Raw genomic sequence first — 13,925 nt, forward strand, 5'->3', positions numbered from 1 at the left:
CCTGTGCCAGGTATGATTTATACAAGGGGGCGTTCCAATGCAAGAAGGGGTCGTAGAAGTGACGCAGTGAAATCTATAGGATTTCACTGCGCCAACTCTAGGACGTAAATGCGTCAATATCTTACGCCTGCCTCATGGCAGGCGTAAGACTGACGCAGGCACATTTCACATGGGACTTGCCCATGTGTAATGACCCATTGCTGGAGTTGTCTTTTATGACACACACCAGCAATGCATCATTTTTGCGCCTACAGATACATCAGAAATACTGACATATCTGTAATTCCTTGTGACATGATGCGTCATACTGTAAACTGTAAATATGAAGCATCATTGGTGTCTCAAAGAGGGCGCATTGAAAAGTGACACATCGCTGATTTCTCACAGCGATGCGTCACTTTTCATGAATGAGGCCCTTTATTTCCACCCCTCTTCCACCCTTATGAAGCAAACATGATTTCTCCCTTTTTGTCATCCACAATCTGCACTAAGACTGCACAGATATGTTGCATACTAGCATAAGTAGCATTTTCACATAAAAATCTCTCAATTGTTCCAACTCTAAAACTCAGCACTCGCTCATAAGATGCATCCCAAAATGCACGTTCTAAACCAGAGGGACTGCATCCTTCTCCAATAAAAGTTTGTGCCCTCACACTTTTTGATTTGATGAAACTGATGAGGAAACAACTCAGAAAATTTGATGTAAAGCCCAATCTTTCCCAGGACATTGTTACCAACATAACCAATTTTACTGATCTGGGGTCTCCACCCTAACAAATTATCCCCTTGCCAACAAAACACATCTTCCTAACAGCTACATTCAGATCATTTTTAGATTTCCCATATCCTCTCAGATACATATCGAATACCACTTGTGGCCGTGCCAACTCTTCAAATGTCTGCCATAGGTTTGCCTACCATGCAATGTGTGTGAAGATCCTGAGTCTGCTAACACTTCCACCATCTGAACTTCCAACATCACTGCACACTGCACACTTTGGCATCATGACTTAATCATCTCCAACCTTCCCCATTTCCAGGCATGTGTCCTCTGCAGAACGGAGACTCACAGAAAAACAGTTCCACACAGATGTCCCACAGTTGCTTCAAGCCCAGGATATACAGAAATACTGTTACTCCCAGTTCTCACAGTCGCGTGTGACGGAGTTGAATTTCTCTAGTGATTCACAACACTTGTCAGAGGTATAGAGAACTTTCCTATAAGTGAGGCATGAAGCATCGGCGCCGATCAGGTTAACGCTCTATCAGTTGTAACTGAAGACTAAAGTCCTTGATTTTGATTGCTGGGATCTTCTACTGTTTTGCATATAATTGTTGTGGAAACTGGAAGGAGCCACTGCAATGACTTAGACATATACATCTGAGGTCAAATAAACATCCACAAAGGCCCCACAAACTTTACTCTGGCTTCACATAGCTCTATCCATACATATATGTGTTCAACACAACCTCAGTCAACCAACTTCAATCAGGGGTGACAGTGCTGCGTGACTGCAGTGTAATTATGAATAAAAATGTTGTATGTTAGATGATGCATTAAGAAAGTTGATCACATAGAGTAGCACCAACGCAGCCAAAGCATTCCCAAAATCAGAAGCAATTAAAACGTAACTTTGTTACTAGAGAAGGCACTATTCAGACCTTTCTTTACTGCAGAGCAAAGCAAGGGTCCCAGTAGTTGCTGATGTATACATGAAGGCAAAACTGACTGTTGCCAACCAGTGGACTTCTCTCCGGAACCACATGTTTACTGGAGGAGTAAGTGAGGGCTGTTCGGGGAGTGAAGTGGTGTGCATGGAAAGCAGATATAAACAGTACGTTTCAGTAAGTTAAAGGAAGAAATCCCATCCTAGACTTAAGGAGTGGATACTGGTAGGCTCCAATAGGTGGAACGCTGAATATTAAGAACAGCATGTCCAGGAGATCCTTGAGACTCCTTAACAAGAGGTGGGAGATGGCACGGGGGTCTGGGACTCATGCAAGTCATTAGCAAAACCAATAAGTTGCATAAATCACAAAAAATACTCAGGTCTGAGAAACCATGAAAGCCCTAGAACCGATACAAATCTTTAACAAACCCACTGACATGTGAGATAACAAGTAACCCTGGGACTCGTGTGACATATGAAGAACCCCAATGAGGCGTGTGATATCATGGAGTTGTGGCTCAAGTGGTTCATTAACAATCCCACTGAGTGATGATATAATATGGAAGTCTTAGGACCCATGAAATTCATTATTAAGGTCAATGAAGTGTGACATTTAATGGAAGCTCTTGGACTAACCCAACTAATTAACACACCCACAGAGGTGTGTGACAACATGGACCCCTGTGCCTGTTGTGACTATTTAAGAGGTGTGGGATACCCAAGAACCATTGGAACTCAACAGCAACCCCACTCTGGTTTGAGAGATCATTGAAACTCTGGTACTAATGTGACTCATTAACAAACTCACGAGCAATGTATATCATTGAGTAACCAATTGAGGTTGACTGTATATTTGCCCTTGACATGCACAGTGCTTTGTTGCCTTCCAGCTAGGCTACTGCTTCACAAATACAACATACATATATTCTAAGGCAGTGAGAAGAAAAATAAGAAGGTATTGCAATAATGCATGAAATTGATTGATTGCTAACTAACTCAGCTACATTCCCCACCTTTGATATATTTTTAATAACTACCAAACCAGAGCACCCAGAATAACTCAATCACATTAAAATTAAACATGCTGCCTCTATGGTCTCACACAAAATGTCATTGGGCTTATTCATAAAAGAGCAATACTCGAGGTCTGCTTATTACCACCCTCCTACACCATCACACTGTCAGGTCACCAGATATACTAAAGCATATTAGCCAAAGAGACCGGGAACACGGTGAAGGTAGAAAATGGGACAATATAGAATAGGGAACTACAGCACAAGAATTACAGCTCCAAGAGTAACATACTCGGCCCCAGCCACAGACGGGACATTCTACACAGGTACACTTTTGGAACATTAGTGGCAGACAGTAAATAAGACCTTGTATTACAGGGTCAAGCTGTCTGGCATAATCAATTTTTTTTGTTTTTTTTGTTTTCTCTCTGTTTGGCCTTGTCCTGTGTGTGACATGGTCTGCATATTTTGACATCCCACCATAGAAGCATATCTCTCCTATCTCTACAGCCCCTGTTCCTCTAAGTGTGGGTCCTCTTTACTAGCTTTACAGGGGGGTAGATGGACTCCTAAGGTGGAGAACGAGGAATTGGCCTCGACCTCCACACTTCAGAGCTCAGTGGCTGCGACTGGCACCGCCACTCGTTTAGACTAGCTTGGTTGAAACATCATACTAGATCCTTTTATACATCACAACTCAAATCCCAGAAAGCAGGTCAAGCTAAACCGAGATAAATCTGGAGAGATCTCCCAAAGACAAAGACATTCTATTTTAGCAACATTTAGAGAACTTCATAGCCATTGCTCTTTTTCCAAGCGTTCCTTATTCTACTGCATCTCTAGCTAAATTCTACACTGAATCCACCTGAGCAATCATAACAACACTGGCCTCTATTTAGAGATAGGCGAACCCCTACATGGTACTAAAGTGATCTGAATGCGAACAAAAGAAATACAAACACACTGGAAAGAGCATGTAGGAAATCTAAAATAACTTCCTCTATACAAACCTCAAAAGCTCCCAAAAAATCACAAAAACACTTGATCCACAAAGATAAACTACTTTAAAATAAATTTAAATCCAAAGAGCCTAGCATGAACTAGTCCATAAGATTCAATGCATCTTCACTCAACACCACACTAAATTATCCTCCAGTCCCAGGCCACAACAAACAATATAGTGAACTTCCTTTCCTCAAGACCAAATTTGTACCTATACATGAAGAACTATTATGACCTCAACAGAGTATTCACCTTGCATAATACTATGTATAACAATCTAAAAATGATCCGAATTCAAACAACTGGATGTCTGGTCTGTTATGCAAATCATAGCAATCATCAACCCATCATCCTACACCACAGACATGATCATAGCCACATCGATTAACATTTGTGTACAGGAAATCTCTTGTCTTCTTCTCAAAATATTCAGGTCACCTCTGGAAGAAGGCATATTCATTTCTTATACCAAATCTACCCAAATCACCCCCTTTTTCAAGAATCCTTATCTTTACCCTAACAATTGACAATATTTCGGATGATTATCCAAATACCTGTTTTCGAAAATAATCCTTGAGAAAACTGTTGCAACAATCTGTTGACCACATCTCCACCTGACCTTGCCCCAGCTAAATCATCTAAGACAGTAAATTTCAGGTGTTTGGTGACAGGTAAAATTGTGGATGAAGGTGGCATTGATCTATTTATCCTGTTCGACCTCACAATTCGATACTACAGTTTTTATCATCCAGCTTGGGTTTTGAAGTAAGGTCCTAAAATGGTTAAATAATCATTATTCTCTGCAAGTTCCAAGAACATTAACGGTTTCAAATCCCATACACTTCCACATAATTGCAGCGCTTCAATAGGCTAAAATCTGTCACCCTTTGTAGTCAATTTATTTATGGAACATTACCATCTCCATTCATCAGTATGTGGGTGATCTACCATTGTATCTGAGAATCTCCAATCCTACCTGAAAATATTTTCCATAAACTAACCAACTGTATAAGTGCATATTTATTAATAGTGAGTTCAACCAAACCTGAATTATTGCTTCTCTTCTCAAATGACTCTCTCCCTCAAGTCCAAGAATAATTTAAGAATGTATTACCTTTAGGAATCTCTACAGTTCTGATTTCCTTTGCCAAATCTCTTGATTTCATCATTGACCAAATGTTTCATTTCTATAAATACATCTCCAGCCTAAGACGTACTGCCTCATTTCAATTTCGCCTACTGAAAAAACAGAAAACTTCAATCCCTGTACTGTATTTCAGGTCAGCACTACAAACACTGACCCTATCCCATTTTGATTATAGAAATGTGTTACTTACAGGCCTTTCCAAATCCTCCCAAATCCTCCACTCTTCCCATCAAGTTCATCCCCAGGCTGTTGCTAGGTTTAGTCACCCGAGTCAAGAAATCAGATATGCCATCCCCATCTTAAAATACCTGCACTGGCTCTCTAAAATCTATTTTTATAAAGCCTGAGTAACATATACATCCCTTTTATATGGCCCTACCTCCTTATCTAAGAAAACCTTCAGACTACAGGAGGACTGAGATCAGCAAGCAGCAAAGCTCATAAAAACACTGGAGATAGAAACGTTCCCCCCAAACCAAACCTTCACTTGTTTCGCACCCAGATGGTGGACCACACTGTCGATCATATCACTGAAAAGACATCTTGGGGCACTGTGCTCAGACTTAAAAACTCGCTTTTTCTGCTTCTTACACTTAGACTGTGTATTCATCCATAATATCAATTTTCAGTTGATAACATTTGTTATCTGTTCTTTCAATGATGCCGGATGTTAACTGTGACTTTAGTTTAGTTTGTGCGGCGCTCTGCTGCCCTTAGGACTGTCATCCTGCTATATAAGTTTGCAAATAAATAAACAAATCCATAAAAGCTCTGGAACTCATTCACAAACCCACAGAGATCTGAGATAACATGGAGCCCTGAAACTAATTTGCTAAACCATTGAGGTGTGAGATAACCTGGAAGCCTTGGAGTTTAACAGCCAAACCACTAAGTTGTGAAGTAACACAGAGTTCTGAGATCTATGTAACTTATTAACAAACACACACAGGTACGTGTTGCATGGGTCCTTGACACACTTCACCTAACCCACTTAAGTGTGAGATAACATGGAAGCACTGTGACTCACCCTACTTATTAATAAACCCACTAAGGATGATAGCATAGACACATTGCAAATCATTTGACATATTAACCCACCCACCTCAGGCCTGACCAACTCTGGAATTTGTCTTTTTCAAAATATCAGACAGACTAGAGTTACCCCCTTCCCCTCAGACATGGTGAGACCAACTACCGATCTCATTCTGCCTCCCAGATGTCTTACACTGATCCACCCCTTAGTACAATAACAAACACTTTGGCCATCTTTATGTATTCTTGTCCAATGTGGAGTAGTGGATGGCACTGCACAGCTTAAAACAGAAGCCTAAAAAATGAAGATACTTTTCTTTCATGCATCTTCCACCAAAATTACCCAACACCCCATCTCCATTCCCTCTAGACTTATTCCCTTTTCTACGTCTGCTAGAAACTTTAGATTTGTGTTTGAATTTTCTTTGAATGTTGCACTTTAACCCCCTTCTGTGGCAAAGTCTTGTCATTTCCAGCTGCATAATATCTGCAAAATGAAATCTGCTTGCCATCTGCTTCTTTAAAACACCTCCTGCTGACCACTGTTGCTAGTAAGAGGTTTATTATATGGTGTGGGTATAAGACCTCACTGTGTGATAAACTCCCTTCCTGTACTGGATCTTGTCAGATTCATTTGAAAAACCTTAGCTTAACCCTGGGTAGATGTGTATATGAGCAGACAGGCCTAATCAAAGGAGCAAATGTAAATCAATAAGGAGTACCAAAAAAGCAGAATAAGAAAGAAACCAGACGCAGTAAAAATCCAGCACCAATTTATAAACATAGGTTGTATTTTTATCTTTAAATGACACCACAATGACAAAAAGTCACCAAAGGGTTACGGCGATATAAATTATTAACTAAATAATAAATCACTGCTTTTTATTTGAAACGCAAACAAGCTATGGAAACTACTGCAGTTAGAAGTTCACTATGGACACTTTAGAACAGTTTTATAGAGTTGTAAACCACTACCCTACCCACTTTTGGGTGACCACAGTAGTGGCCCGTGCAGGTAAGAGCGGTGGGGCCTGGTGGGGAGCGGGATTTCGACAGATGACGATGAGGGAAAGTTAAATAAATAATTAAAGGTCCCTCATCGTCGAGTGTCGAAATCCCCCCGACCCGGCCCTACGGACTCACCGCTCTTACCTGCTTGGGCCGCGGGTGGATGACCAACTCCGGCAGGAATCAGGTCGCACAGGCCAATAAGGCTTGGTAGGATAGTTACCTTGCAGTCAAAAAAGTCTCCAGCCCTGTTCCTTGCTCTATGGTTGAATCACCATAGACTTTAATGGATTGGTCCTGATGCAAGGAATACAGTATGCTGAAGATGCTGAAGGATTCTGAGGATGCTGATCCAGTGATGGGGCTCTTCCTGGGACTATTGCTCAGTCCACAGTTCAAGCAGGCTGAATTTGGCCAGAGGAGTTGTGTCCCTAAAAGTATGGTTGAGGTCCAACCAAAAACAAGTTGCCACTGGTCTATTGGTCTCCAGTTACAGCAAGACCCGCAGTTCCATTTACCAGGGAATAACTTCCACCTTGGATGACCAAACTGCCACTCCAACAGGCTGCACATCAGTGGTCAGTAATGGTCAGGTGTTCTTGGCCACCAACCCAGGCTCCTTCAGCTTTTGTGACCCGGTAGCTGTAACAGCAAGTCAGCAAACGGCCTCTTGGAGTCACCTCTTCTCTCTGAGGCTTGGGAATGACTTTTCCTCCATCAGGACACCACAGGCACAGTCCTCTCTTTGTTGGCCCAAGGAGCAGCAGGCGCAGTTCAGTCTTGGTGCATCCTCTCTTTGCTGGGTCCAGGTAAGGGCACGGCGGTCCTTCAGTGCTCTTCAGTACAGATGTGATCTGAGTTCTTGGTGCTAGGGGTATTACTTGTATGCCCAGTTACTGCCCCCGGGGATGTGGCAGCTACTAGTCAATGGGCTACCAGGTCCCCTCACGCCTTGTTGCAAATTCTTTTGACTGTGACATCTAGATATCACTGAATTGACTGCTCTGCTCACTCCCAACATGGCAGAACCCTTTTCTTGGTGTGTGGAACTCCCTAGTCCACCCTAAAGGGCAGATACCTGTGGGCCACACACCCATAGAAAAACAGGTTTGACAATTACTTCCCCCTCTCTGTCCTCAATGCTGACTTGTCTGCAAGAACAAAAGAGCAGCCCCTCTTGTATGTGTCCATCATTTGCCCTTCACAGGCGGTTTCTCCTTTGAAGCTAAGCTTTTGGGCACACATCCTGTTTGACCTTCCTAGGCCCTTTGTGTTACTTCCTGAGAGTGATTCACATCTTCCCCATCAGGAGGGCAGAAGAGTGTCTTATGGCCAGCAACCTTAAATGGTCACTGTAAACTTTGGGCAACAAAGTGGCTACTCACTAGATACCCAGGGTTTGTGGATTCCCCTGGAAGGGACCAAGAAATTAGCCAAAATACACCACAATTTTCTTTTTTTAGGGAAAAATGGGGATAAAGTGCTGCAGAATAAAGAGTCTGTTTTTTTTCCCGGCAAATGGTATCAACATCGGGTTTATGGTGCTAAAATCACCAGCATCTCAGCTTTCATGAACAGGAAGACTTTTGTCAGAAAACCAACATTTTCTACACAGATTTGGTATTTTACTGAGATGTAGTCTATATTTCCTATTTTTTGTGCTTTTCAACTCCTTCCAGTTAGTGGTTAAAATGGGTATAAAAGCAATAATGGATCCTGGAGAGCTATACGTTTCTGAAAAGTAGACAAATGTCGGAATTCGTCAAGGGATCATTTGTAAGTCTGGATGATGAACTCCGCTCGCGGAGTTTGCAGAGTTTTCCGCACTCCGCGGAGCTCGCGGAGTTCAGAAAATCTCCGCTTAGCGTACCAGAGTTTTTTTCCTCGCTCGCGCTCATCAACGTCAAGTTGGCAAGCGCGAGCGAGGAAAATCCACCTCTCGGCTAGATTTTTCCTTATTTCCGATCGTCGACATCAAGTTGGCGGTCACGAGCGTGGGAAATTAACCTCCTGGCGAGATTTCTCAATGCGGGCGGTCAGATTTCTCATTGCGAGTAGTTGCATATGCTCGCGACCGTTCACATTGAGAAACTGTCTGTTCGCGTTGAGAAAGCTGTCGCTTGAGGAAAAATCTACTTGAGCGGCAGAAAGGAAGCAGCGCCCACTTGCGCTGTGCATAGTGCTGTTTGCAATGATTGTACAGTGCGGAGAAGCACCTGGCACTGAAAATCACAGCGAACGGCATTTATCTAACACACTCCACTGCTTGCAGAACTCCGCGTAGCACGGCGAAGTTTTTTTGCACTTTACGGAGTTCCGCGTAGCGCAACTCCGCAAACTCTGCCCAGGCTTAGTCATTTGTGTAGATTCTTCAAGGTTTTTCTATAGAAACTAACAGTTGAAATAAAATAAAGCTCAAAATTGAGCTGAAAAAAACAGCAATTTGGGCCAGCATTTTCACCTGTAACTTCTTCTAAGTATGGCAGATTTTTAAAAGCAATATACCGTTACGTCCGCTGGATCCTTTTTGTTATGGTGATATATAGAACTTATAGGTTCACCAAGAACCCGAGGTACCCAGGAATGGCTCCTCCGCTTTGCGTAGTAGCGTAGCCTAACTGCTTTCTCGTAGTGCGAGAAGCAGAAACATAAAATGGTAAAATGGAAAACAGTGTGGTCGGCTCTCTCGGGCCACCCAAACAAGTCAAGTGCACTTTTCCCTTCTCCATGCAGGCTGCAATGCAGCCTGCATGGAGAACATGCCCTCCCATGTCTCATAAATAAAAATGGTATCTCACTTGTGTGGGTAGGTCTAGTGTCCGCGTCAGGAAACGGCCCAAAACGCAACGTGGGCACATCAACTTTTTCCAGTGAAAACTGAACCTTTTTTTGCAATATGCCTAGCTGTGGATTTTGGATCCTAGCTCAGCCAGCACATAGGGACAGCTAGCAAACCTGTACATTTTTTTAAAGTAGACATCAAGGGAAATCCAAAAATGGGTGACTTGTGTGGCTCACACCAGGTTCTGTTACCCAGAATCCCATGCAGACATCAAACTTTATAAAAAAAGAAAAAATTCCTGACAGTTCTGTGATGTAAAGTTCTAGAATCTGTGGGGAGCCACAAACTTCCACGCACCCAACATTTCCCCAAGTCTACCGATCAAAATAGTACCTCACTTGTGTGGGTGGGCCAAGTACATGTGTCAGGTAAGGGTCCAAAATGTAATTGTGGAAACATCAAAATTATCTATCACAAAACAACCTGGTTTTGCAAAGGGGTCACCTGCGTTTTTGGTCCTGGGCTCAGCAGCAATCTAGGGAAACCTACCTAATCCAGATATTTCTGAAAACTAGACACCTGGGGAAGTCCAGGAAGGTATGGTTTGCATGGATCCCCAAAGTTTTCCTAACCAGAATATCCTGCAAAGCTTAAATTTAGCAGAAAAAAATACATTTTTCTTACACATCTGTGTGGGATCACCGCACCCCGACAAATGTCCTACCACCTAGTGTCCCCCTTGGTCTCCCGATAAAAATTATACCTTGTTTGTGTGGGTGTCCAATGCAGAATTAACCAACACACGCATATATATAAAAAAGAGCTTACAGCTCACTGTGCTATCCCCTCATACCCTATGTTTTTGGCCCTTTCCAGTGGCAGGCCCTAGGCCCACCCACACAAGTGAGGTATCATTTTACTTGGGAGGCCAAGAGGAACGTTAGGTGATAGGATCTTTGTGGTGGCGAGGTGATACCAGACAGAAATGTGAGGAAAATTTGATGATTTAACTGATGCTACTTTGGGCGCCCACACAAGTGAGGTATCATTATTCTCGAGAGACCAAGGGTAACACTGGGTGGTAGGAAATTTGTGCCTGCGCTGAGATCCTACAACTCTTCCACACAGAAATGTGAGGAATATAGGATTTTGTGGTTTGCAGGGGATTCTGAGTAAGCAAATGCTGGGAGATCCATGCAAGCCACGCGACAGTCCACGTACACCACCAGACAAGAGTCAGTTCACGCACACCACCAGCCAAACACCATCCACGCACACCGTCAACCAAGTGCCATCTACGCACACCGCCATCCAAATGCCATCCATGCACACAGCCAGCCAAGCTCCATCCACGTACACCGCTACCAAGAGCCATCCATGCACACCGTCAGCCAAGCACCATCCATGCACATCACCAGCCAAGCGCCACCCACGTACTCCGCCAGCCAAGCGCCATCCCAGCACACCACCAGCCAAACACCATCCATGCACACCATCAGCCAAGGGTCAGTCCACATACACTGCCAGCAGAGCGCCACTCCAAGCACATAACCAGGCAAGCGCCAATCTACACACACTGTCATCAAGCGCAAGTCCACACACACCATTAGCCAAGGGCAAGTCCACACACACCACCAGCAAATGCCAGCTAAAGGTCAGTACATACAGACCGTCAGCCAAACTCCAGTTCACACACACACAATTTTTCCACTGGTTTCTAGTAGTTTTTGCTCTCGCATGGGGAAGATGAGACTAAAATATCAGTGACACAGCCAAAATGTGTGCCTAAAAAAAGGGGAGCTACCCTTGCCTATGGGGCTTCTCCCTGACATGCCCATAAACATATCCCTGGTGCCTAGTGGCCTCTCTGCCCCCAGGGGGGCAAATAAGGGGCTACTGCCCTGATCTGCTTTCTGGGTGGGGGGGGGGGGCAGAAAGACTGTGTAAGTTCTTTTTTGGGGGGTGGGGGCATTGGCATGCCCATTTTAGACAGCCCTACGTATAAAATAAACAACATAATCCCTGGTGCCTAGTGGGCTTTCTGCCCCCTCCTGGGGGGGCAGATCGGGGGCTATTGCACCCATGTGTCTCCTGGGAAAGGAAGAAAGACTGTGGCAAATTTTTTGGGTGGGCGGTGGCATTGGCATGGCCATTTTTGGCAGCCCCTACCCCTATGTATAATAAAAAATATAATGCCTGGTGCCTAACGTGCTTTCTGCCCCCCTGGGGGCCGATCGGTGGCCATTGCCCCCATCTGCCGCCCAGGGGGAAGAAAGACAGAATTTTGGCCAAAACATTGTGGGGGAGCAAAAGCCCTTTCCCAAGGGGCCGCTCCCCCTCCTTGGTGTCTAGTGGCAGATCCCTGCTTGGGGATCGCCATCCTGCGGTGATCCCAAAAGGGATCAACTAGGGATGGATATCATTGGAAAGGGGAGATTCTTCCCTTTCCAATGATACCTCTCCCGTCTGCCTACGTGCTGGGGGGGAAGCTGAGATAGCCCATGAACACGTGGGCAGTGAAACTTAAACGAGCCGATCGACTCATTTCAGTTTCGGTTTCAGTTAAATGACGTCAGCACGTTGTGCGTGCTGATTGTCATTTCACTGAAACCATCAGAACAGCCTTGGGAGCTGGGGAAGCTCTTCCCCAGCTCCTGAGGCTGTTTAGGTTGAAAGGAAATCCCTCTGGTGCCTGCACTAGAGGGATTTCCAGTGCCATGTGGTCAGACGCAGGAGCCGTCTGACGCACAAGAGCACTGTTGCGTCGGACAGCTCCAGCATGTCCGACGCACGCAATTGGTTAAGGCAATGCTTCTTTTGATACCTTGAAGTATCATATTCAGTAGTCCCATTCAGAAGTTAGAACTGCTGAGTTGTCAACTGTAACTCTGTTCCTGCTAATGTAGCTATTAGCATTTTCACAGTAAACATGACAATGTGAAGTTTTCACTGTCAGGACATGTACAGTTAAAACTACATGTATAACTTTTTAATATAATGCACCCTGCCTTTGAGGATTGGTAGGCCTGTCTTAGGTGTGGCTTATACATTTTAAAAAGGAAGGTTTGGACTTTGCCATTACTTTAAATGTCAAAGTCGAATTAGCAGTTTAAAACTGCTCTGCCAGCCAGCAAATGCAGGTTCGGAGTTACACATTGCTTTGCCACACTCGGGGTGGCACAATAAGTGCTGCTGTCCACGAAAGACAATTTAACTTCCAGGCTCTAGGGCCCTTGGCACCATAAACAAGGTACTTATTAGTAAGTTAACTGATGACAATTGTGGGTGAACCAATCAGCCATATACCGTTTAAGGGTTAGAGAACTGGCACTGAGATCTGTTTAGCAGGCCTCAGTGCCCCTTCAGAGGTTAAGAACTAGCAGTATCTGTCCAAATATTTGGGAGGGATCATGCAAAAAGAGCCATGTCCTTACAAGTTTTAGTTCCTGTATTCACTACTAATCTTCTCTTCATATTTGTCTTCCCAAATACCTGCTTTCCCCTCTTCAAAGTGTTCAAAATTCCTCTGTATGTCTTCTTTATTACCTCAAGATCATTCTCATATTTAGCCCAAATTCATTCAGTTCCATCTTCTCTTCAGTTTTAGCTGTGCTATTTTTCTCTATTCTTTTCAAATGACTTCACTCTCTGGTTCCACCTATTCTGTGCTCTTTGATTTTTTTTATACTCCTGCTCTTCTTCTTCATTCCGGTTTACTCTGTGTTCCTCGTCCTCCTTTTGCAGCTTCCCTCATTGACACTTTGTGCCATTAAATTATGGAACAAACTTCGGGCTGCTGTTCCATTACATCCTATCTTTCAGAAAAAAAATCAAGGACCATTATCTATCCATATCCGATCTAATTTGAGCTTATTTGTATCCACTTACTGTTTTTTATAGTTGTGAACCATTTTACTATGTTCTGTAAAGGTCTCTTGTAAAGAATGCTGTACAAAACAAATAAATCCTGATGTAATCTTGTTGGTATCGTATATTTTAGAGGGGTTGCAACCAATGTTCCCTCTATTTCTTTTCCTCTGTGTGCGGCAGTGTAAGGTCTCTGTGAACTGAAACCAAGGCTATGTGCGCCAGGAACCAGACCACGTGTGTGGGTGCAGTGCCAAATATCATTTCAAACTTTTGCTTAGCGGTAGTGTGTAGTGGTCAATTTTTTAAAACCTGGGCTGTTAAACTCTGTTACAACATTTAAGACTACATATAGATCCAAAGAGATAAGATGTATGCCTCTCCCATGGGTTTCTTCTACC

The sequence above is a fragment of the Triturus cristatus genome, chromosome 9 (genome assembly GCF_964204655.1).
Source record: "Triturus cristatus chromosome 9, aTriCri1.1, whole genome shotgun sequence".
In the NCBI taxonomy this organism is placed as follows: domain Eukaryota; kingdom Metazoa; phylum Chordata; class Amphibia; order Caudata; family Salamandridae; genus Triturus; species Triturus cristatus.